At 39.3% G+C, this 23,908-nt stretch overlaps 1 pseudogene; it reads left to right on the plus strand.

The window, feature by feature from the left end:
- The first annotated feature begins 21,371 nt into the window (after positions 1–21,371).
- Positions 21,372–22,658, plus strand: LOC127128680 (F-box protein CPR1-like; annotated as a pseudogene).
- Positions 22,659–23,908: the final 1,250 nt, after the last annotated feature.

Consider the following 23,908-nt stretch of genomic DNA (forward strand, 5'->3'; position numbering starts at 1 on the left):
TGGATGGCGAGGATTTTCCATCCCCTGTGAATGCGGACGCAGTTAAAAAATACTTCGTATAAAGAGACCCGCTGGACGAAAAGAATAAAATAGTCCAGGCAAAAATGGGCATCCCGGCGAACCAAAGAAAAAAAAAGAAGAAAGGTTCGGGCAAAAATTAGGGATAAAAATGAAAAATGTACACCCGGCAAGTCGAAAACCTGAAAAGGCGACTTGGGCAAAAAAGGGTATCCCGGTGGACTGAAAACCCGAAAGGGCGGTCCAGGCAAAAGAGGGATTGAAACGAACAACTGCGTCTGGCATGATCGTTTGCGCTTTGGTTAAGGCACATGGATAATCCCCGACAGGGATCAATCGGAAGCGTCTTGTTCAGAAGGCAGAAAGCACGGAGAGTCTGAGGACATATGGGGTGTAACCGAGTTGGAACTCGATGAGATCGCGGGTTCACGTTGCCATTAGGATAGATTTTTCCTTTTGTGCGCAATTACCTCTTTTCAGGAATTGCTTCCTGTGTATTGCTCAGTTATGAGCCACACTTTTTCCAATCAATAAAATGCATATTCAGTCAAATAATTTTGTTTTTTGTTTTCATTACCGCTTTGATTGCAAAAACATCCAATTGTTTGTGATAAAGAATCTTGCATTTTTAAGACATACAGGTCCCTTCCAATGCATGTTTATAAGATTGAAAATTTGAAATCTTATTCGGAAGGTTGAGTGACTCAAGTGTTGAAATCTTGACACGCTTGGGGCACGGTTTTATCTAACGATCTCTTTTGCAGGTACTGTTAGATATTTTCACTCACTTGCAGGTTGTGATGTGGAAGCTTTTGACGAAAGATCCCCGTGGAGTCCAATCAGGGACGGAAGAATTGAAGAATGGTGATAAGACGACGAGAGATGTACGATGATCCTGGATATTAATCAAGAAGACTCTTCAAAGTCTGAAGATTGGAAAGTTGTACCAATCTAAGGAATTCGCTCTTCGTGGAGTATGAAGCAGTCGAGAATACAAGGTGATGAATCAGAAAAGTCCAGACGAGTTTGGGAGTTCTCAAAATTGGTAAGTTGACATTGGATTTGGATGGTGAATGCCATGGTTCGACGAGTCGACGGGTGTTCTGCTCCAGAATTTCCTGGTTTCCCCAAGCAGAGTGGGGATTGTTACCTCCTCGGCAGATTCAAGGTCTGTCTTCCCTAGCAGGGTCGGGATGGTTATCCCCCCCAGCGGGTTTGAGATCGGTGTTTCCTCAGCAGCCAGGCCTGAAGGTTGATATTTCCCAGTGGAGGTATCTATTGGTATTGGTTTCTCCAAGCAGAGTCGGGATTGTTATATCCCCAGCGAGTCAAAGATTGTTGGTTTCCCCACAGAGCGCGTTGGTGTTTCTTTCCCCAGCGAAGTCCCCAAGCGGACCAGGTGCAGAGGAGGTTGTTCCTGGTGAGGGTGGCCTATTTCCCAGCAGCAGTGTTATTCCCCAGCAGGGTGGAGATTGGAGTGTTGGCGAGTTCCTCGGCAGAGTGCCTCAAGCTCCCCAGAGGAGTCCCTTGAGGGGGATACTTTTTATGCATTCATCATGTAGATAAGCATAGCATATTGCATAATAAACCGCGTAGCATTTCCATGATTATGGAGCATTACGCTGAAAAGGTCATGCATCATTATTGCAAGCATAAGCTAGTCTCAAGCCGTGGTTACCGTTTGAGATTTGGTTTTGCCAGTGGGTGAAGATGCTACTCAAACCATGGTTATAGTTTGAGGAGTGGTTTTGCTAGTTGGAAAATCAGCAGCATTGCAAGCATCAGTTACTCGAGTCGTGGTTACCGCTTGAGATTTGGTTTCGCCGGATGGTGAAGATGTTACTCTGAGGAGTTTAGCATCGTGATTTTGAATCAACAATATTCCCCAGTAGTGCGATACTGGAGGAAATTTCTGTCAAGCGAGATAGAATTTGGAGATGTTGCTCTGAGGAGTTTAGCATCATGACGTCAGGTTAGCAATGTTCCCCAGTAGTACGATACTGGAGGAAACTTTTCCGTCGGGCGGAGATGGAAATAAAATCAAAGGACGTTACGCGATCAGCGTGAAAATACAGTTCAATCGGAGAAAAGGAAATGTTGCGGCATTTTCTGGAGAGCGGGGTTCAAATGGAGAAAAGGAAGTGTTGAGACATTTTCTGGAGAGCGGGGTTCAAATGGAGATTGGAGTTGAAGATTATATCCGGGATGAGGTCCTCAGGATTATCTTTTGTTCATGTGTCACCTTAGACTTTGGCTGAGGTCAACAGAGGTCGTTATGGGTGTCTTCTGAGGAAGAGATGCACATGTTACCTTCCTTTTGTGAAGGTGTACCCTCTGATATGTCGCCATCAGAGTGGTGTTTTGGTGTTATTTCCGACGTTGCCAGCGGAATTATCACAAGTTTCTGGAGAGCGGGGTTCAAATGGAGAAAAGGAAGTGTTGAGGCATTTTCTGGAGAACGGGGTCCAAATGGAGAAGGGGAGACACGGGGTGTTTTCTGGAGAACGGGGTTCACAATGGCGATCACGAGTTATCGTCAGGCGACTAGGGGTTCGAATGGAGATCGGGGTTCATTATTTAGCAAACCAGACTACTATGAAGTTGTCGGGGTTCAACTGCGGTGATCCGGGATCATTCGCGCAAAAGAAAGTATTTGTCCGGGGTTCAAGAAAAGAAAACAAAAAGAGGAAATCATCATAAAGTTCCGGGGTTCAAGAAAAGTAAAAAAATAATAATAATCCTCAGCGGATGTGGTGTTTAGGCCATGGTGATTCTTGTGTTACCATTTATTTTGGTATGCAGGTCAGCATTTCTGTTTCGGTGTTCAGGCCGACTTTCTCCGTCCCAGACGGGTTCTTCTTTCGAGATTGCTTCTTTGCCGACTCCGACAGGCATTGTTAATTATTTCCCATCAGAGTACAAATTGTTCGTCTGTTCTTGGTATTCAATCACTCTTCACCCTGATCATCTGAAAGCCGAGGCTATTCATATCGACAGGTTCACAGTGGATTGAATAGGGGCAGCTGTAACACCTCAAAATTTGCCCTCCTCTCTTGGGACTAGCTTAACATGTTGCATTTCATCTTTAGGGCATTAGTAATTGCATATTGCATATCATGTGGAAACATTGAGTAAGTCATCCTCCTAAGCCTTGTTCAGAAGATAAAGAGGTTAAAAGATGCAAGCCTGAGGGTCTCATGAATTGATCACTAGCCATCTGAGGGTTTGTGCTTCAATTAGGGTTTTTGGTTCCTCAAGGAGGTTGGTCATTATCTTGGTTGAAGTGGTACATCACCATCATCATGGTCTTATCATCACCAAGAGGTTCATTATTCCTGATCATGTGCCTTGGGATTAGGGTTTTGACCTCTGGTCAACCCTAATCAAGTGAAATTGTACCAATCAGGGTTTTGCAAAGAGATGAGGTCTTCATTGAGATGGGGATCATCACATGGTTTTATTGAGCTTGTGTAAGCTAGGGTTTCATTTTTGAGCCATTTCATCAAGAGATTGGGGCTCAAATTCATCTGTGCATGACCAAGTCATCTATCAACTGAAAAAGTCAACCAAAAGTCAACTGTTGGATTTGGAGGTGGGAAGTGGTTAGAAATACTTCATTCATGTTCAAACAAGTCTCATTTGACATTTCAAACATCAACATTGAAGGAAATAAAGTCAGGACAAAACTTTCCAAAAATAGAAAGTGACTTGTAATTTGAAATTGCCAAAAATGGAAAGGTTTTCTCCTCAAGATTACATCATCAAGAAAGTTTCAAATGAAATTTTGTTGAACATGAAAGTTGTAGATCTTGTTCTCCCATTTCCAAAAAGCCCAAGATCATGAATTTCTCATTTATGGTTGAAGAGATATGGTCAAATCTTGGTCAAATGAACATGGAACTTCAAAGGAGCATAACTTTCAAACCATGAGTCCAAATCATGTGGCTCTTTTTGCAACATTCTTGTTATGACCTCTAGTTTCCAAAATTGGCATTACATGACATGCATTCCATTCACATAATTATTTGGAAATTCAATGCATTTTGGAGGGAAAAAATGGAATTCAAAATTGGTGAATCATTTGCACATTCTACCACTTCCATTGGTCTTAAAACATTATTTTGAGTGAAATCAAGGCCAAAAACGTGCACTATTCACATTCGTCCCATGCATAAGGGTGAAATCCCAATTTTTGCAAAACACCTCCAAATTAACCATTTTTCATTAGCATTTGATTAGAACTTAATTAATCATGATTAGTGAAGCATATATAACACAAATCATAACAGAATTTTCACATTTTCCAATTCTAGATCTAGAAATTCTCAAAGTCTCTCAAAATTCTCTCTCATTTTTTCTCCAAATTTCTTCACATCTCATGCATTTTTCTTGATCAATTCATCATCTAGCATCATTATGGATCAAGATTGAAGCAGGAACCAAGCCAATTCGTGCAGTTTGGAAGCATACATGAAGCTTGTTCATCAATGGTGAATTTCAAATTTTGTTGAATCAAGGCCAATTGAACATCAAGACCTCTTCCAATCAACTCCACAAGCTTGCTGGAGGAAGATCTAAGCATTGCACGGCCTGGAAAACGCGAATTCAAGAACTGCTCTTCAAGAGGTAATAAATTCGTGTCTCTTATTTCTTGAAATTGTTATGTGAATCTTGTAGATCTTGAAATGCTTGTGATTCTGAGCTTTGAACCATGTAAATCCATGCATTATTGGACAAGTTATGTTGATTTAAAGTTTCATGTGCAAAACTTAAGTTGATCGATTCTCATGATTTAGGATGTTTTAAGCTTAATTAATGGTGGATTTTTGATGTACTATGAGTGATCTATATGTACATATGTTCAATTTGGAAAACTGGAAAAAATGTTCATGCTGTTCTTGAAGCCATTACTGTTCATGCGTGTCGCGTTTGAGAAGATGAAGTGCAGGTCCTAAGGCAACGGTTTTGGTTTTAAGCATGCTACAGAAATCCGTTGCCAAAAGTTTCAGAAAACCGTTGCCTTTGCTCTTAGGGTTACGCGCTATTGGCTGCATGGGATCTCCATGCAGCGCGCCTCTTTTAATTCAAAAACCTACATGGTTCGAATCCTGGCCAAAGCAACTTTTCAAAATGCCATTTCATTTTCACCTTAATCCCATGCCATGTTCATGTACATTGTTCATGCATTTTTTATTTTTTTTTCTCACTTCATAAATTCATAATAAATAGAAAATTGATCAAAAAAATACGTGGTTTTTTTTGTTATGTCACATTTTGTGTCTAGACTTTTATGGATATTAATTTGTAAATTGTGCTTGGCTGAATAATTTTTTGCCCTAGGGTTCTTGTACATGTGTGCATTTTTGAGATTGCCTTGGTTCATCAATTGTGAAATGCTCAATTCTTATCCAATGCTCATGAAATTTTACATGCTTAAACTAGATATCTTGCTGGACATTTTGGTGTTGAGTTTTCATTTTTATCAATTGCCATTACTGAGTTATGATTTTTCTAAGTTAGGTGTGACAATTTGTGTCACACCTTGTGATGTTCATCTTGATTGATCAAATTGCCTTGCCAAATAAACTCCAATTGATGTGATTTTTTGTATGATGCTTCTTATGGATGTTGTGACTGATCATAATGTTTTGTGGAATTTTTGGATTCATTTCGGATTTGTTTGAGATTTTTCTTTCTGGATGATCATTTGTGCACTTTTGAATAGTCTTGAACTTCAATGATTTGTGAAATGCTGGTTGTGTATCCTATGAATGTGAAACTTTGCACATTGATTCTAGACATGTTGAAGTTTATTGTGGCTTTGGTTTGAAGTCTTTACCATTTGTCATTTCTGTTTTAGACTTGTGCTAAGTTGATGTAGCAAGTTGTGCCCTATTTGAGCTTGTTTTGGTTACCTTGCCTTATGGAATTTGATTGCCATGCTTACACTTTTCCAAATGTCTTGATTTTTGGTGTGTTGATCATGTTTTGTGTTCTGTTTAGCCATAATTTTTCTTGAGATTTAATTAATCATTTTTGAATTAATGTGCATTTGTTCATTCTATTGCCTCAATGTGCTTTCAACTGGCATGCCTTGCCATGATTGATTTGTGAAATGAATTTGGTTGATGCTATTGACATGAGACCTTTTGGATTATGTTCTTAATTGATTAAGGTTGATTCATGTCAATTTTCATGTTCTGTTTTGAATGTTTTCTCCCTCTTTGACCCTAGGCCTTGACCTAGTGGTTTGTCTCATCTTTGAGCTTTGATTTCAGGTTGAACATCCAGGGTATATGGTTCATGATGCAACCTCACTTGAGCATTTGGTGCTTGCTTTTTACTACTAACATTGTGTGTTTTGTAGGGTTGTTAACTCATTTGAGTTTGACTTGTGGCTTATGCCTTTGTTTATTGGGTTTGACTGTTGATATAGATGTTGTCTGTTTGTCTGTACAGTTTAACTGATTTGTGTGATGTTTCAACAGGTACATAAGTTGCTTAAGTTCAATTTGAACTTGCTTTTGCTTGGTTGCTTAACCACATAGGTATAACTCTCTGACTTCATGTAGTCTAGAAGACCTGTCCTGTTACTTGGGCAGGCACCTGTCTGAAGTCCTCCTTAAGAGGCAATACTTGTGTTTGTTTACTTTTGTGCCAAGCAGGAAAAGACCTCTATGAGGCAATTGGCAGATAAAAGAGATGTGCAATCCATCTCCTGCTATTCAGTGTGTCATCCCTTTGCTCACATTACATGTTGATGCATTGTGGATATTAACCCAAGATCTTTGTTGAGTCAGTCACATGTGGAGAAGAGTTCCAACTTTCTGAACTCCCACACTTTCATTTGTCTGAAGCTCTCCCAGGCCAGGGATAAGAGCTGTGAGGTCTTACCCTCACTTCCCATTTCATCTGCTTCACCCTAACTCTCAATGTTAGGGTTAAGAGCTAACTACACCCGATTCCAGTTGGCTTGTGTTTCACAGCCTAACCTTGTGTGAGCCCACTTTGTTTGTATATAGTGTGTGCTAATTGTGTGTATGTTTGCTTTGCTTGTGCTGTTTAGGATAGCTTGCTGCTTGTGCAAGTTAGATAGAAACCTCAACCTAGGACCATGGTGGATTACATGATAACTATAGGCTCGAGTCAGTCTCCCTTTTAGTTTGTCATTTCCCAGTCTCTGGTTAGGAGAAAGTTTCTCCCCTGTTAAGGGGAACTACATCGCCCTGATCCTCATACCAGATGAGGTACGTAGGCAGGAGATCGTACGAGATCTCTCCGGGCACCCTTTTTTTTTCTTTTTGTGTGTGTTTGCTTGACAGTTACTAGGCTCGAGTGCCAGACTCCTTGGTAACTTGTTGTTTGTTATCCTTCTTGTGTGTGTTAGGAGATGGATATAAGACCAGCGATTGGCATTCCGTATCCTATTGTTGTGTGCTTGGAGTCCGACGTAAGTCCAGCGATTGGCAGTTGGTTTCCAGTGGGGGTTTGTTTGGTTCGGAGTCTGATGTAAGTCCAGCGATTGGCATTCGGTTTCCATGTTTGCCTGTTTGTGTGTTTGTCTTGACGTCTCAGCGTCTGTGCGTGTGTTTTGTTTCGGCGTGCGTGAGCCGAACTACGGTAGCTCTGATTCTCATTCCAGATGAGATACGTAGACATAGGATGCGATATCCTAGCGAGCCATTTCCTCTTATTCCACCTGTTTGTTTCCAGTGTGTGTGTGTATTCTTTCGAGCAGTGTTTAGTAACCTTATTCTTCCTTTTGAGCGTGGATCCAGTCGAGTACGACGGATGCGTAGGGGTGCTAATACCTTCCCTTCGCATAACCGACTCCCGATCCCATCTCTCTTTGGTCGCGAGACCATGTCTTTTCCAGGTTTACTTCGAGCGTTTCCTTTCCCTCTTTTGGGATAAATAACGCACGGTGGCGGCTCTGTTTGTTTTGTTTTAGCCCGTCGGTTGTTTTTCGCGGATGCGACACCTATTAATAACATTAATACAAAAGGGTGAAACCTAACAAGTTAAAACCAACTAGGTAAGAATATTAAAACTCTTCGATCAGATCGAAGTGGTGAGTATTTAATCCTAGAGTTTGATGACCATCCGAAAGAGTGTGGGATCCTATCCCAACTTACTCCTCCTGGCACACCCCAATGGAAGGGTGTATCCGAGAGAAGAAATTGAACCCTGTTGGACATGGTCCGATCCATGATGAGTCACACCAATCTTCCAAACTCCTTTTGAGGACATACACCATTGACATCAGCTTACACACTTAACCGTGTTCCTGAAATTCTAGTTATCAGACTTTGGATGTCACACTGGTTGTTATGACATCCAATTCTGCACTGACAGGGATTATGCAGAACTTAACAGTAAGTGCAGTAAATAACACAAGTAATTGTTCACCCAGTTCAGTCCAACATGACCTACGTCTGGGGGCTACCAAGCCAGGGAGGAAATCCACTATTAGTAGTATCAATTCAAAGCTAAACTCACCCGTTTACAACTTATCACTTAATCCCTACCCAATGCAATTTCAATCTTAACCTAAGATCAGAGTTCCTACTCACTCCCCCTCAATCACCTCAGTGATTACTATCTTTAAACAATATTAAAGACAAGTTGAAGTCACACTTCAAACAACTCTTGATTGTGCTTCACAGCTTTAATCAAGATACACAGCACTCACGCTTAAAAGCTTTGAGTGGCACAACACTTACAACTCAATGAACACCCTATGCCAAAGCAATCATCTACTTGATAATGACTTGGCTTACAAGATACGTCTAATACAAGACTCACAAAAATACAGCAGTGAAGTATGATGGACACACTTAATCTTCACGCCTCAAAAACCCTGAAACTGAATGAAGGAACGCCTTCCTTTTATATTGCAGTATCCTGGGCTTTTGCACCTGTATTCTCCTGAATTTAAGGTCACACAAGTTTCCATAAATTCAACATTTAGGTTACTAACAAATAGGCTATTTGTTAGGTTCATTGAATGTAGATTGGTTGTTGATTTCCTGGTTTTTCTCTAAGCTGTTGACTTCCTGAAGAATAGCCTGAGAAAAAGCTGAAACAGAAAACTGAACAACCTACAATATAGCATATGCTGTCAGGCATGAATGTCACGACATTCAGTTTGACATCAAGGTTCATATGCTGAGTCTGTTTTTCCAGAAAACAGACTGTACAATTTTGCTGACCTGTACATGATCAAAATGACCATACTACAGTGAAAGCTTACATTAATAAATGTCAAAGTGTCCAACTTAACATTTACACAATTGGCCTTAAGTTAGTTCTGTTATTCTTTTTGAAGAACAAACTAAGTTACATGCTGAAGTATAGCAGAACACCACTCTGTCTAATCTTCAGCAGCTGCTGTCAATGATGAAAGTCATAACATCCAGTTTGACTTTCAGTCAGTAGGCCTTATGCCAGGTCTGGTCTTTCCTTGATAACCAGACTGGAAATAAATACTAAGTTCTAACAGAACTCCTGCTGTCCTTAGTATCTGTTGACAGGTATGAATGTCACAGCATCCAGTTTGACATTCAATAAAACCTGTGTTAGCTAGTCCTACAGTAACTACAATGTAGTCACATCTACATGTCATGACATCAGTCAAGACATTAGTAACCATCTAGTGTTTTACCATATAATGCAGCCAATTAAACACCTACAAACTCCCCCTTTGGCAAATTTTTGGCTAAAACACTTTGATCCCCATAACAGAGTTCATAGCAGCGGAAACACACACCTAGCAGGAAATAATACTAGCTAATACACTCAGAGTGGCAGCACACTCACACACATGGAAGTTAAATAAAAACTTCACACAGCAGCACACACATACAACTGCAGGGGAGGAATCTGTCGTCCTGAGAGTCTGTTGTAGAGACCCATGAGTGTCTGTTGTAGAGACACCCACTCTGTTTGTTCAGGGGTTACTCCCCCTTTTTGTCAAAAATGTTGCCAAAGCCAACAACATAACCAGAGAATACCGACAGAGTTACAGACTTGGTTTTACTTCACAGTTTCAACCAAGTTACCATCCACTTGATCTTGCTTCACAACTTTGATCAAGTAATCACCCACTTTTGCTTTACAGTAGGTACCACCATATCAGATGCCATGATGTTGTTTCTGACATCCAGAACCACTCCTGCATGAACAGCATCCTTGAACTCTTGCAGGTACATTGGCCTTCTCACAATAGGGTGGCTCCTTACCCTCTTGTATCCACCCTTGTTGCAGGTAGCATAGCTATGATCTGTTGACCAATCATAGCCTAGTACAAATTGTTTAATAGGCAGAGATATTAAACAATTTATCCCAAACATCAGTGGTTGCTATAAGGTCTCAGAGAGACATATTCCCAGTTTGCTCCTTAAGTTTTCAAACTGAGTAGCATCCAGAGCCTTTGTAAATATGTCAGCCAGTTGAAGATCCGTGGCTACATGTTCCAAAGTGATCACCTTGTCTTCCACCAGATCTCTGATGAAGTGGTGCCTAATGTCAATATGTTTGGTCCTGCTGTGTTGGATGGGATTCTTGGAGATATTGATGGCACTGAGATTATCACAGAACAATGTCATGACATTTTGAGTGACATTGTACTCAGTGAGCATCTGTTTCATCCAAACCAGTTAGGAACAACTGCTTCCAGCAGCTATGTATTCAGCCTCTGCAGTGGACAGAGAAACACAATTCTGCTTCTTGCTGAACCAAGATATGAGGTTGTCTCCTAAGAAGAAGCATCCACCTGATGTGCTTTTTCTGTCATCAGCACTCCCAGCCCAGTCAGCATCACAGTACCCAGATAGGACAGGCTCAGGCCCATGTGAATACAGCATCCCATAGTCACAGGTCCCATTGATGTACTTGAGAATCCGTTTGACTTGATTCAAGTGGCTCTCTGCTTGATATCTGGCACACACTCCAACTGCATAGGAAATGTCAGGTCTACTTGCAGTTAGATACAGCAGGCTACCTATCATGCTTCTATACAGGCATTGATCAACACTAGGCCCTCCATCATCTTTGGTTAACTTCAGATGAGTGGGAGCAGGAGTCCTCTTGTGCCTAGCATTATCCAGACCAAACTTCTTAACTATGTTCTTGGCATACTTGCTTTGGGAGAGAAACATAGAGTCCTCCATTTGGTTTACTTGCATTCCAAGGAAATAGGTCAGTTCTCCCACTAGACTCATTTCAAACTCAGACTACATCTGGTGAACAAATTTTTGAACCATTTGTTCTGACATTCCACCAAAGACTATATCATCAACATAAATTTGAGCTATCATGATTTTGCCTTCTTCATCCTTCACAAACAAGGTTTTATCTATGCCACCTTTTCTGTATCCATTTGAGGTCAGAAATTCGGTTAACCTTTCATACCATGCTCTAGGTGCTTGTTTCAACCCATACAAGGCTTTCCTCAACTTGTATACATGCTCAGGTTGGTTAGGATCACAGAACCCTTTAGGTTGTTCCACATAGACTTCTTCATTCAGGTAGCCATTCAAGAATGCACTCTTCACATCCATTTGGAATAGCTTAAACTTCAGGATGCATGCTACCCCCAACAGCAATCTGATGGACTCAAGCCTAGCCACAGGAGCAAATGTCTCATCAAAATCTACCCCTTCAACTTGAGTGTATCCTTGAGTTACTAGTCTTGCTTTATTTCTAGTAATTACTCCTTTCTCATCAGATTTGTTTTTGTAGATCCACTTGGTACCAATGATGTTGGTCCCTTCAGGTCTTGGAACAAGTTCCCATACTTCATTCCTTTTGAATTGCTCAAGTTCCTCTTGCATGGCAGTGATCCAGTATTCACCAGTCAGGGCTTCTTTCACATTCTTTGGTTCAACCTTGGATACAAAGCAGGAATTTGAGTTTATTCCTCTTGACCTGGTAGTTACACCACTGGTGGGATCCCCTATGATAAGATCCTTAGGGTGGTCTTTCTGAATTCTGATAGATGGCACTTTGGTGGTTACATCTACTTCACATTCAGGAGGAGGTTCCTGTACTTGTTCAGACTTGACTGGACTGTCAGTTGAACTGTCGAGGAATGTTTCAACATCCTCCATGACATCGGTTCCTTCCTCTTTATCATCCACAATCACATTTATGGATTCCATCAGGACATTGGTTCTGTAGTTGAACACTCTGTAGGCTCTGCTGTTAGTGGAGTATCCCAGAAATATACCTTCATCACTTTTGGGATCTAGCTTCCTTCTCTGTTCACGATCTGTGAGGATGTAGCATTTACTTCCAAAGATATGAAAGTACTTCACAGTGGGTTTTCTGCCTTTCCATATTTCATATAGAGTGGAGGAGGTTCCTTTTCTCAAGGTGACTCTGTTGTGAACATAGCACGCGGTATTCATTGCTTCAGCCCAGAAGTGCATGGGGAGCTTCTTTGCATGAATCATTGCTCTGGCAGATTCTTGAATAGTTCTATTTTTTCTTTCAACTATTCCATTCTGCTGAGGAGTTATAGGAGAGGAGAACTCATGACTTATTCCTTCAGACGAGCAAAACTCATCAAACTTGGAATTCTTGAACTCCGTACCATGATCACTTCTAATCCGGACCACACAACAGTCCTTTTCCCTTTGAAGTCTTATGCACAGGTCTTTGAAGACATCAAATGTATCTGACTTCTCTCTGATGAAGCTTATCCACGTGTATCTGGAATGGTCATCCACCACCACGTATGCATATTTCTTCCCACCAAGACTTTCAACCTGCATAGGTCCCATTAGGTCCATGTGCAACAGTTCCAGAACTCTGGAGGTTGTGGGATGTCCCAGCTTCGGATGTGACGTCTTGGTTTGCTTGCCCACCTGGCATTCTCCACAGACTCTTCCTTCATCAATCAGAAGCTTTGGAATTCCTCTGACTGCTTCCTTGGATATAATCTTCTTCATTCCCCGTAAGTGGAGATGTCCAAGGCGTCTATGCCACAGCTTCACATCCTGTTCTTCCTTGGCTGAGGAGCATGTTGTGGAAAAGTTAGAGACTTCAGGTTCCCACAGGTAGCAGTTATCTTTGGACCTGGTTCCTCTCATAACTTCCTGATTGTCACCATTTGTCACAATGCATAGCTCCTTAGTAAACTGAACATGAAACCCTTGATCACACAGCTGACTTATGCTGATGAGGTTTGCAGTTAGTCCTCTTACTAACAGCACATTATTCAGTTTTGGCACTCCAGAACAGTCCAGTTTTCCCACACCTTTTATTTTTCCTTTAGCACCATCACCAAAGGTCACATAGCTGGTAGTGTGAGGTTGAATATCTACCAGTAGATTTTCCATACCAGTCATATGTCTTGAGCATCCACTGTCAAAGTACCAGTCCTCTCTGGTAGAAGCCCTTAGAGCAGTGTGTGCTATCCTAGCATACCATTGTTGCTTCTTAATGGGAACATATCGCTTATGTGTTTTATGCTTAGGCCTGACATGCGAGGCTTGGTTAGGGAAACCCTGAATCCAGTAGCAGAAGGATTTTATATGACCAAGCCTACCACAGTGGTGACACCTCCACTCCTGGTATTTCCTCTTCTGATGATCATTCATCCTAGTTCCTCGATGTTGAGACATTGGCTTTGACTTCCGCTTGAACTTCTGAACTTTAGCCTTTGGGCGTTTGTGTTCAGTTGAGGATCTTTTCCCAAATCCAAGGCCAGATTTGGTTCCAGACTGTTGTCCCACCTTTAGAATCTCTTCTAAGGTGTCAGTTCCCTTATTCATCATTCTGATGGATTTAGTCATCTGATTCAGCTTGGAAGTCAGCAGGGTTATCTCACCATTTAGACCCTCTATGACAGACAGTTGCTTCTGTCTCTCATCTTCCAGTTCCTTGATGAGTTTCTTTTGCTTTTCTCCTTGTGCACGCACTTCTGCACTGGTGGAACACAGCTTCTTATAGGCTGCAGCAAGTTCATCAAAGGTCAGTTCATCTGCACTTGAGTCATCTTCAGAGGCATAAACACTGGTTAGTGCAGTGACATGTTTGGCAGATTCTCCTTCATACTCACTTTCAGAGTCTCCTTCAGACCATGTGATAGCTAACCCCTTACTTTGCAATTTGAGGTAAGTAGGGCATTCAGCTCTGACGTGTCCATACCCTTCACAGCCATGACACTGGATTCCCTTGCCGTGATTGAACTTCTCATCAGAAGTTGATCTTTTCTTAATGTCAGACGGGATGTTCTTGACATTGGGTCTACCTCTTTGATCAATCTTCTTCACGAACTTGTTGAACTGTCTCCCAAGCATGGCTAAGGCTTCTGATATACTTTCATCACCTCCAGTATAACCTGCTTCTGACTCCTCTTCAGTATTAGATACAAAAGCTATACTTTTGTTCTTCTTCTCTGCATACTCACCCAAGCCCATTTCAAAGGTTTGGAGGGAACCAATGAGTTCATCCACCTTCATGTTGCAGATGTCCTGCGCCTCCTCTATGGTTGTGACCTTCATAAAAAAATCTCTTAGGCAAGGACCTGAGAATCTTTCTTACAAGTTTCTCTTCAGCCATTTTCTCACCTAGTCCACCAGAGGTGTTTGCAATTTCAAGAATATTCATGTGAAAGTCATGAATAGTCTCATCCTCTTTCATCCTCAGATTTTCAAACTTGGTGGTCAGCATCTGAAGTTTGGACATCTTCACCTTGGAAGTACCTTCATGAGTTACCTTGAGGGTATCCCAAACTTCCTTAGCTAGTTCACAGTGGTGTACCAGCCTGAAGATGTTCTTGCTGATTCCATTGAACAATGCATTCAAGGCTTTGGAATTTCCAAGAGCTAATGCCTCTTGCTCCTTGTCCCACTCTTCTTCAGGAATCTGCACACTGACTCCATCTTCACCTGTCCTCATTGGATGTTCCCATCCTTTGTTGACAGCTCTCCAGACTTTGCTGTCTAGAGACCTTAAGAAGGCTATCATACGAGGCTTCCAGTCATCATAATTTGAGCCATCCAACATGGGTGGTCTGTTTGAGTGTCCTAAATCCTTGTCCATGGTACTAGAAAGTAACTTCCCTAGATCTCACCCAGAAATTCACAGGCAGGGTGCCTGCTCTGATGCCAAATGAAATTCTAGTTATCAGACTTTGGATGTCACACTGGTTGTTATGACATCCAATTCTGCACTGACAGGGATTATGCAGAACTTAACAGTAAGTGCAGTAAATAACACAAGTAATTGTTCACCCAGTTCAGTCCAACATGACCTACGTCTGGGGGCTACCAAGCCAGGGAGGAAATCCACTATTAGTAGTATCAATTCAAAGCTAAACTCACCCGTTTACAACTTATCACTTAATCCCTACCCAATGCAATTTCAATCTTAACCTAAGATCAGAGTTCCTACTCACTCCCCCTCAATCACCTCAGTGATTACTATCTTTAAACAATATTAAAGACAAGTTGAAGTCACACTTCAAACAACTCTTGATTGTGCTTCACAGCTTTAATCAAGATACACAGCACTCACGCTTAAAAGCTTTGAGTGGCACAACACTTACAACTCAATGAACACCCTATGCCAAAGCAATCATCTACTTGATAATGACTTGGCTTACAAGATACGTCTAATACAAGACTCACAAAAATACAGCAGTGAAGTATGATGGACACACTTAATCTTCACGCCTCAAAAACCCTGAAACTGAATGAAGGAACGCCTTCCTTTTATATTGCAGTATCCTGGGCTTTTGCACCTGTATTCTCCTGAATTTAAGGTCACACAAGTTTCCATAAATTCAACATTTAGGTTACTAACAAATAGGCTATTTGTTAGGTTCATTGAATGTAGATTGGTTGTTGATTTCCTGGTTTTTCTCTAAGCTGTTGACTTCCTGAAGAATAGCCTGAGAAAAAGCTGAAACAGAAAACTGAACAACCTACAATATAGCATATGCTGTCAGGCATGAATGTCACGACATTCAGTTTGACATCAAGGTTCATATGCTGAGTCTGTTTTTCCAGAAAACAGACTGTACAATTTTGCTGACCTGTACATGATCAAAATGACCATACTACAGTGAAAGCTTACATTAATAAATGTCAAAGTGTCCAACTTAACATTTACACAATTGGCCTTAAGTTAGTTCTGTTATTCTTTTTGAAGAACAAACTAAGTTACATGCTGAAGTATAGCAGAACACCACTCTGTCTAATCTTCAGCAGCTGCTGTCAATGATGAAAGTCATAACATCCAGTTTGACTTTCAGTCAGTAGGCCTTATGCCAGGTCTGGTCTTTCCTTGATAACCAGACTGGAAATAAATACTAAGTTCTAACAGAACTCCTGCTGTCCTTAGTATCTGTTGACAGGTATGAATGTCACAGCATCCAGTTTGACATTCAATAAAACCTGTGTTAGCTAGTCCTGCAGTAACTACAATGTAGTCACATCTACATGTCATGACATCAGTCAAGACATTAGTAACCATCTAGTGTTTTACCATATAATGCAGCCAATTAAACACCTACAGTTCCATCCAAAAGGTTGAAAAGACACCATCTGAGATATGGAGTGGTAAGAGACCACATATGTCTTACATGAAGATTTGGGGTTGCGAAGTTTATGTGAAACGACAAATTTCAACTAAGCTTGAGCCCAAATCTGACAAATGCTTATTTGTGGGGTATCCTAAAGAAACAAGAGGATATTATTTCTACAATCCTTCTGAGGGAAAAGTGTTTATCGCTCGAACTTGAGTTTTCCTAGAAAGGGATTTTATTTCCAAAGGAATCAGTGGGAGGAAAGTAGAACTTGAAGAAATTCAAGAATTACAAAGTATCGATACACCTATGGAGGAATTAGAGCAGGAAACACAAGTAGTTGTGTAAGAGCAACCTGCTCAAGTAGAACAAGACCAGCGTAGGTCAGGCAGGATACGTCACCTACCTGAGATATATGGATATCTGATCTAGGTGATGTATTACTCATGGATCAAGATGAGCCTGTGACCTACTCATGGAATCTTCGTTTTGATGAAACAGTTAAACTGTATGGATTCATCAAGAACGAAGATGAGCCTTGTGTCTACAAGAAGGTTAGTGGGAGCATGATCATATTCCTGGTATTATATGTAGGTGACATATTACTCATTGGAATCGATATCCCTACCCTGCAACAAGTAAAGTCTTGGTTGGGGAAATGCTTTTCTATAAAGGACCTAGGTGAAGCAGCCTATATATTAGGAATCAGAATCTATAGAGATAGATCACAAAACTGCTTGGCCTAAGTCAGAGCACATACATAGACAAAGTGTTGAGACGCTTTAATATGAATGATTCCAATCTGGTTATGTGTTTTGCTTAAATGGTGGCACTGTGAGCTTGAAAAGTTCAATGCAAGATGCAGTTGCTGATTCTACAACTAAGGCCGAGTATATTGTTGCCTTAAGTGCAGCAAAGGAAGCTGTTTGGATCAATAAACTTGGCATAGTCCCTAGCATTGTGGATCCCATTGGTCTCTATTATGATAACAATGGTGTTATCGCACAAGCTAAGGAGCCTAGATCTCACCAACGATCCAAACACATACTTAGGCGTTGTGCGAAAATATGTAAAGTACCTACACTTGACAATATAGTTGACCCACTGACAAAGCCTCTTGCGCAGCAGAAGCATGATGGCCATACTAGATCAATGGGCATACGGGGTATACCTGATTGGCTCTAGTGCTAGTGGGAGATTGTTGGTGTAAGCCCTAGAGGCCAATACTTTTGGTACTTGTATCGAATTATTTTATAATAATAAAAGGCATTTTCTTTATTATGGTTGATTAATAAAGTCCCTAGAATAGATAGTCCGTTTAATGTATTAAGTGTGACTTAATCATGAGAACACATTAAACATAAGGGCACTATTCTTAAAGTATCCGTAGTCGAGCTTTAATGTGAAGTGGGATAACATTAAAGAATTAAGACTATTATGTTTGTAGACTGATGATCACATCTCATGGATCATGGATAAAGAGTTATCAAGTCTTAAACATAGGTATGAATATTAGGAGTAATATTTATACCGGATTGACCCGCTATGAGAATACTATATAGAAAGTTATGCAAAGTGTCATAAGTTATTCTCATGGTGATAATAGTGTATACCACTCTTCGACCTGAAACCACTATGGATCCTAGATGTAGAGTCGAGTGCTTTGTTGCTGATCCAACGGTGTCCGTAACTGGATAACCATAAAGACAGTTGATGGGTACTCCACAAACCATGCTGAGGGACATGAGTGTCCTAGATGGAATTTTCCCATCCTGCGTAACAGGATAAATGTCTATGGGCCCAATATTGAACTGGACAAGGGTGACACGGTCTATACCTTGTGTTCAATATAGGCATAAGGGCAAAGGGGTAATTATACACATAATTATTATCACAGGAGGTTTTGTCAGATCACATGACATTTTCGTGACTTGGGTAGCAGTGATGTGTTGCTAGATACCGCTCACTGTTTATTATGTTAAATGCGTGATTTAATATAGTTGCCAACGTCGCGAAAACCTATAGGGTCACACACAAAGGACGGATTGATGAGAGATAGAATAATTAAGGAATATCGTAAGGTACGGTGTACTTAAGTAGAATACGAAATATGGTAATGTACCAAATACTTAAGTGATTTTGGCATATTATAAGATATGGGCGAAAATGCACTTAAGTGGGCTTTTTGGCTTGAAGCCCACACAAGTGGTTCTATAAATAGAACCCCTTGGGTAGAAGCATTGTAACTCACTGAGACAGAAAGCACAACTGAAGAGTTGGAATTTCGTATATCTCTCTCACTCAAAGCCTTCATTCATAACAGCTGGCACTGCGATTGAAGGAATCTGTTCGTGTGGACTGAGTAGAGACGTTGTCATCGTTCAACGTTCGTGATCGCCCCGTGGATCTGTATCAAAGGTTTTGATCATTATCAGAGATCTGCACCAAAGGTTTGAATCGCCACAAGAGGTAACGATTCTATCACTGATCATGCCCATTCGTAAGGATCACTAAATGGAGAAATTTTTAAATTCCGCTGCGCCTTGGATGGCAATTCTCCAACATAGGATGCATCCAATTCTTCATAGGATAATTCTTCATCACATGAATCTTCATTGAATCTTCATATATGTCACTAATACCCAATTCAAAGGTTTGGAGAGACCTAATAAGTTCATCTAATGTCATGGTGCTGATGTCTTGAGCTTCTTTAATTGTTGTGACCTTCATGTCAAATATTTTAGATAGAAACCTGAGAATTTTTCTCACCAACTTTTCTTCTGACATATTTTCTCCCAGGCCACTAGATGAATTATCTATTTCAAGAATACTCATGTGAAAATCATGAATGTTCTCATCATCTTTCATCTATAGATTCTCAAATCTGGGAGTGAGAAGCTAAAGTATAGACATTTTCACTTTTGATGTGCCTTCATGAGTAGTTCTAAGGATCTCCCAAGCTTCTTTAGCTACAGTGCAAGTATTTATGAACATGAATATATTTTTTGTCAACCCCTTTGAATAAGTATTCAAAGATTTGGAGTTTCCAAGAGCCAGTTCATATTCTTCCTTAGACCAGTCCTCTTCATGCTTCAGATCAGTAGTAGCCTTCCCATCTTTGTCATTCACTACAGGATGTTCCCATCCATTGATGACATATTTCCACGTCTTGTTATCCATGGATTTTAAGAATGCCATCATCCTTGCCTTCCAATAGTCATATTTGGATCCATCTAAGATGGTGGGTCTGTTGATAAATCCTCATTCCTTGTCCATGGGACCAGAAAGTATCTTCCCCGAATCTCACCCAGAAACAGAGCAAGATGCTTGCTTTGATACCAATTGAAATTCTGGTAACCAAATCCTGAATGTCATACACGATGTCACGACACTAGGGTCAAAATATTATCACACCACAAACAATATTAAGATTTAAATAATTGTATGACAAGACATAAAATGATCAGTTGGTAACCCAGTTCGGTGAAATGTCACCTACATCTGGGGGCTACCAAGCCAGGAAAGAAATCCACTATCACAGAATTAGTTTGAAGTCCTGAACAACCTCAGGTTTTACAGACTTCTCACCTAATCTCTACCCGTGGATGTTTCTATTTATGACACTCCTAGATATGAGACCCTTCTCACTTCCATTCAACCTTACAACAATTTACAACTGAGAAACACAATCCACTATTACTTAAAACCTTCAGAGGGATCGTTAGTTACAACTCAATAAACTAGGTCCGATTCAAGTATCAAGGAGATACTCGAATGACTCACACAAAGCACAAACATGAAAGCCTAATTTAGACAATATTCTGCACTACTTCGTTGCCTTCTTAGGTTTAGAACCACTTTATATATAGCAGTGGAAAGATAGGTGTGTTTATTCCTCCTTTAAGGGTAGGGAGACTCAGAAGCCTTAGTAGGTTTATAACATGATATGGTGGTTAGGGCTTTCTCACAACAAAGAGAAGTCATGTACGGAGATGCTTTGAGGTTGTTTTGGAGTCCTTTTCACATGAGGTGAGAGGCTATGTAGATGACCGATGATGCTTGGAAACAAACATGTGGCTTTCCTTAGTCATGTGTTAAGACCTTAGTAAGTGTTATGCTCTTGTAGGTTAAAAGAATGATATATCCTCTCCCCCGTGAGGGAAGAGTATTTAAATAGGCCCTTTAGACCTAGAGTTTTCTTGGAAAGGGTCATTGTCCACTCAATGAATGGTGGACCGTTGAATCCCTATTTCTAATAGAGACATGGGTCAATTCGTCACCCTAACTTCCTCTTTGCCTATGAAATATCTTATTCAATGTTTCCAATGACGGGGCGACAGGAAAACCATGGGAAGAGGCGATACCTCCCTTTGGGCGACATTCTATCTCCGTCTCTTCTAGGGCACTCTAAAGGCATCTCCCTAGGAGAGGCCTTTTAAAATTATAACACTACAAATAGTGATCTTAGAGTGTCAAACGAGTTTAGACATCAAGTTATACATACCTATATTAAAAGGTATTTTTGGCAATTTAAAAATTTGTGTTTAAAGAAAATTAATTTTTAAATTAATTTTTTTTGAATTTCTTATCAATTATTATAATATATCTTTAAAAAAATTGGCATATAATTTAATTAAAACACATTAAATGAAATATCTTTTGAGTTTCTTCTTAATCACTCAAACATATCTAGTATAAAGATATATTTTGAGTTGCTTAACAATTAAGGTAGCATTTGTATTTTAAAAAATTTAATTAATAAATAGTAAAATCATCTTATAAGTTCAATGAATGTAGTTGTTTTCTCTCTCTAAAAAGTGTAAATAAATTGGACTAAGTTTTCTTAGATCTGAAAACAAAGATGATTACAATGGAAAATAAAACTCGGAAGTCTCTAGAGATGGAACACAATTTAGCTGTGGGAATTAAGAAGGTTAGTATTGACATACCTAATGATCTTTCTTTCTCCATAATTTCAAAATTATCTGTAAAAGCTTTGAAGCGTTTTGAATGTGTTTGTAAATCATGGACCGTCTTATTTCAAAACTCTTATTTCATGAGCTTGTTCTGCAAAAACCTCTATAATCATTCTTACTATGATTATACATCTATTCTCCTACACCTACATCATAAAACGACTTCGAGTGATGTGTTATATTCTCTATCTGATGAGTGATTTGAGGGTAATATCAAATTAAATTGGCCAAATCCATTTCAAATGGATGACCTTGAATTTGAAATTTTGGGATCTCGTAGCATTAATGGGGTTCTCTGTCTAATCAGTTACTCCCAGACAAGTACAAGACCTGTATTATGGAACCCTGCTACCCAAGAATTCAAGGTTATTCCTACTAGCTTTCGTGAGTCTGTACCGTATATGGATATCGAAATTACTCGATATGGTTTTGGTTATGATTCTGTTAGAGAGGACTACAAGGTGATTCGACAAATAATGTATAATCCAAATAGCGATAGTGAAAGTGACATTGAGGATTTTCCATTTGAAGATATATATTACCAACTCTTTTGGGAGATATATAGTCTACAAAGTAACTCTTGGAAGAAACTTGACTCTGATGTCCCTAATAATTATATAGATCAAGCGTTATGTATTGACGGAATGTGTCACTGGTGGGGTGAAGAAGGCTGTGATAATGAAAATTATGATGAGGAATACCTACTATCATTTGACCTAAGTAATGAGGTATTCCATATAACACCCATACCCGATGATAAAAAATTTAGATCTATACTTTATTGGAAAGACTTAGTAGTATTAAATGGTTGCATTGCTTTAATATCAAATCACATTAAGAACTACCCAAGTGATGATATTTTTCATATATCATTTTTGGGTGAAATTGGGGTGAAAGAATCATGGATTAAATTCTATATAGTTTGGCCTTTTCCTTACATTGAGCATCCTATTGGAGTTGGAAAGAATGTGTATATATTATTGATAGAGCATAATGAAAAATTGGTTTGTTTTAATGTAAACACTCATATGGTTGAGAAGCTCGGTAATGTAGGACATGGATTTGAAGGTAGGACAATAACTTATGAAAGAAGTATTGTTCCAATTGGAGGTATGAATACATAAAAAATCGTCTATACACCCATGTTTTATGGTTATAATTTGTAAGAATTTTATATTATACATAATATTGTCTTGCAAGAATTCATTATTATTATTTTTATTTATATTATTATTATAGTTATAATTATCAAGTATAAGAGAATTCAAGGAACCATTTGATCCTATGAATATTGTTTCTACATATTTATTTATTTGTTCTACTCTTTTTTATATTTGCATGATATCTTTATTTGTTGTCAAAATTTATCTTTTATATAAAATGGAACACAATTAGTTTTGTAATATTATATAAATTTTGTGATGTTTTAGAAATCTCTTGGTATGTGGAAAGTGTTTCGTTAGGACATGAACATTTTGAATTTCAATTTTTCTCCTCATAAGACAAAAATTGTGCCAATTCCCTCTATTAAGATTAAAATTAATGCATAGTATTTTGTGTCAACAGAAGTTTATAAGTGGTAAGTGAATATTAATAACCCACAAAGATTGTAATCACAAAATTAATTATACATGTTATTAGGTTATGGAAGAAATAATTGTAAAATGTAGGTCTCGCATAGCGCGATTGGGTTGATTGTGTAATAATTATAAAACTAACTATACTAAAATAAGAATTGAAATATTCAATGAGAGAGAAAATTAAGTCATGCCTTTGAATATTTTGTCACTTTCCTATGTTTAATCCTTGCTTGAACATGTATTATTCCTCTTAAGTTGTGGCTATCTTACAAAATAGATATGAACGATTTCATCACGACATTACCATCTTGGTCATATCCATTACCCTAATAACCCGGACGAACTTGCAAGAAACTTTACCGTACGTACAATATCAAATGTCCCGACTGAATATATCATATCTCCAGCAATCATAAACAAGCACCACAATCTTATTTGATTTTTCTATGCAAATATACACATGTTCTCATTGCTTTGTAGATTGATCATACCAATGTCATAGAAAAAGAAAAGCATTAAGCACAAAAAAATTGAATAATTAAGATGTTCATTTACACATAACAAAATATAGTGGATCACATGGTTCACATTATTGGGGAAAATTCATCTACAGGGAACCTAATTAAGGGGAACTAGACATCCATCCTTTGGGGATTCATGGATATTGCTATAAAAAGTGAAATACGTAGATCAATATGCGTAAAAGTACAACTATCTGTAACAATCAAATGCTCACAATGGTTTTGATGATGACAACACTATATATCAAACTAAATTATGTATAGTCTTCATAATGA

The sequence above is a fragment of the Lathyrus oleraceus genome, chromosome 3 (assembly GCF_024323335.1).
Source record: "Lathyrus oleraceus cultivar Zhongwan6 chromosome 3, CAAS_Psat_ZW6_1.0, whole genome shotgun sequence".
In the NCBI taxonomy this organism is placed as follows: Eukaryota; Viridiplantae; Streptophyta; class Magnoliopsida; order Fabales; family Fabaceae; genus Lathyrus; species Lathyrus oleraceus.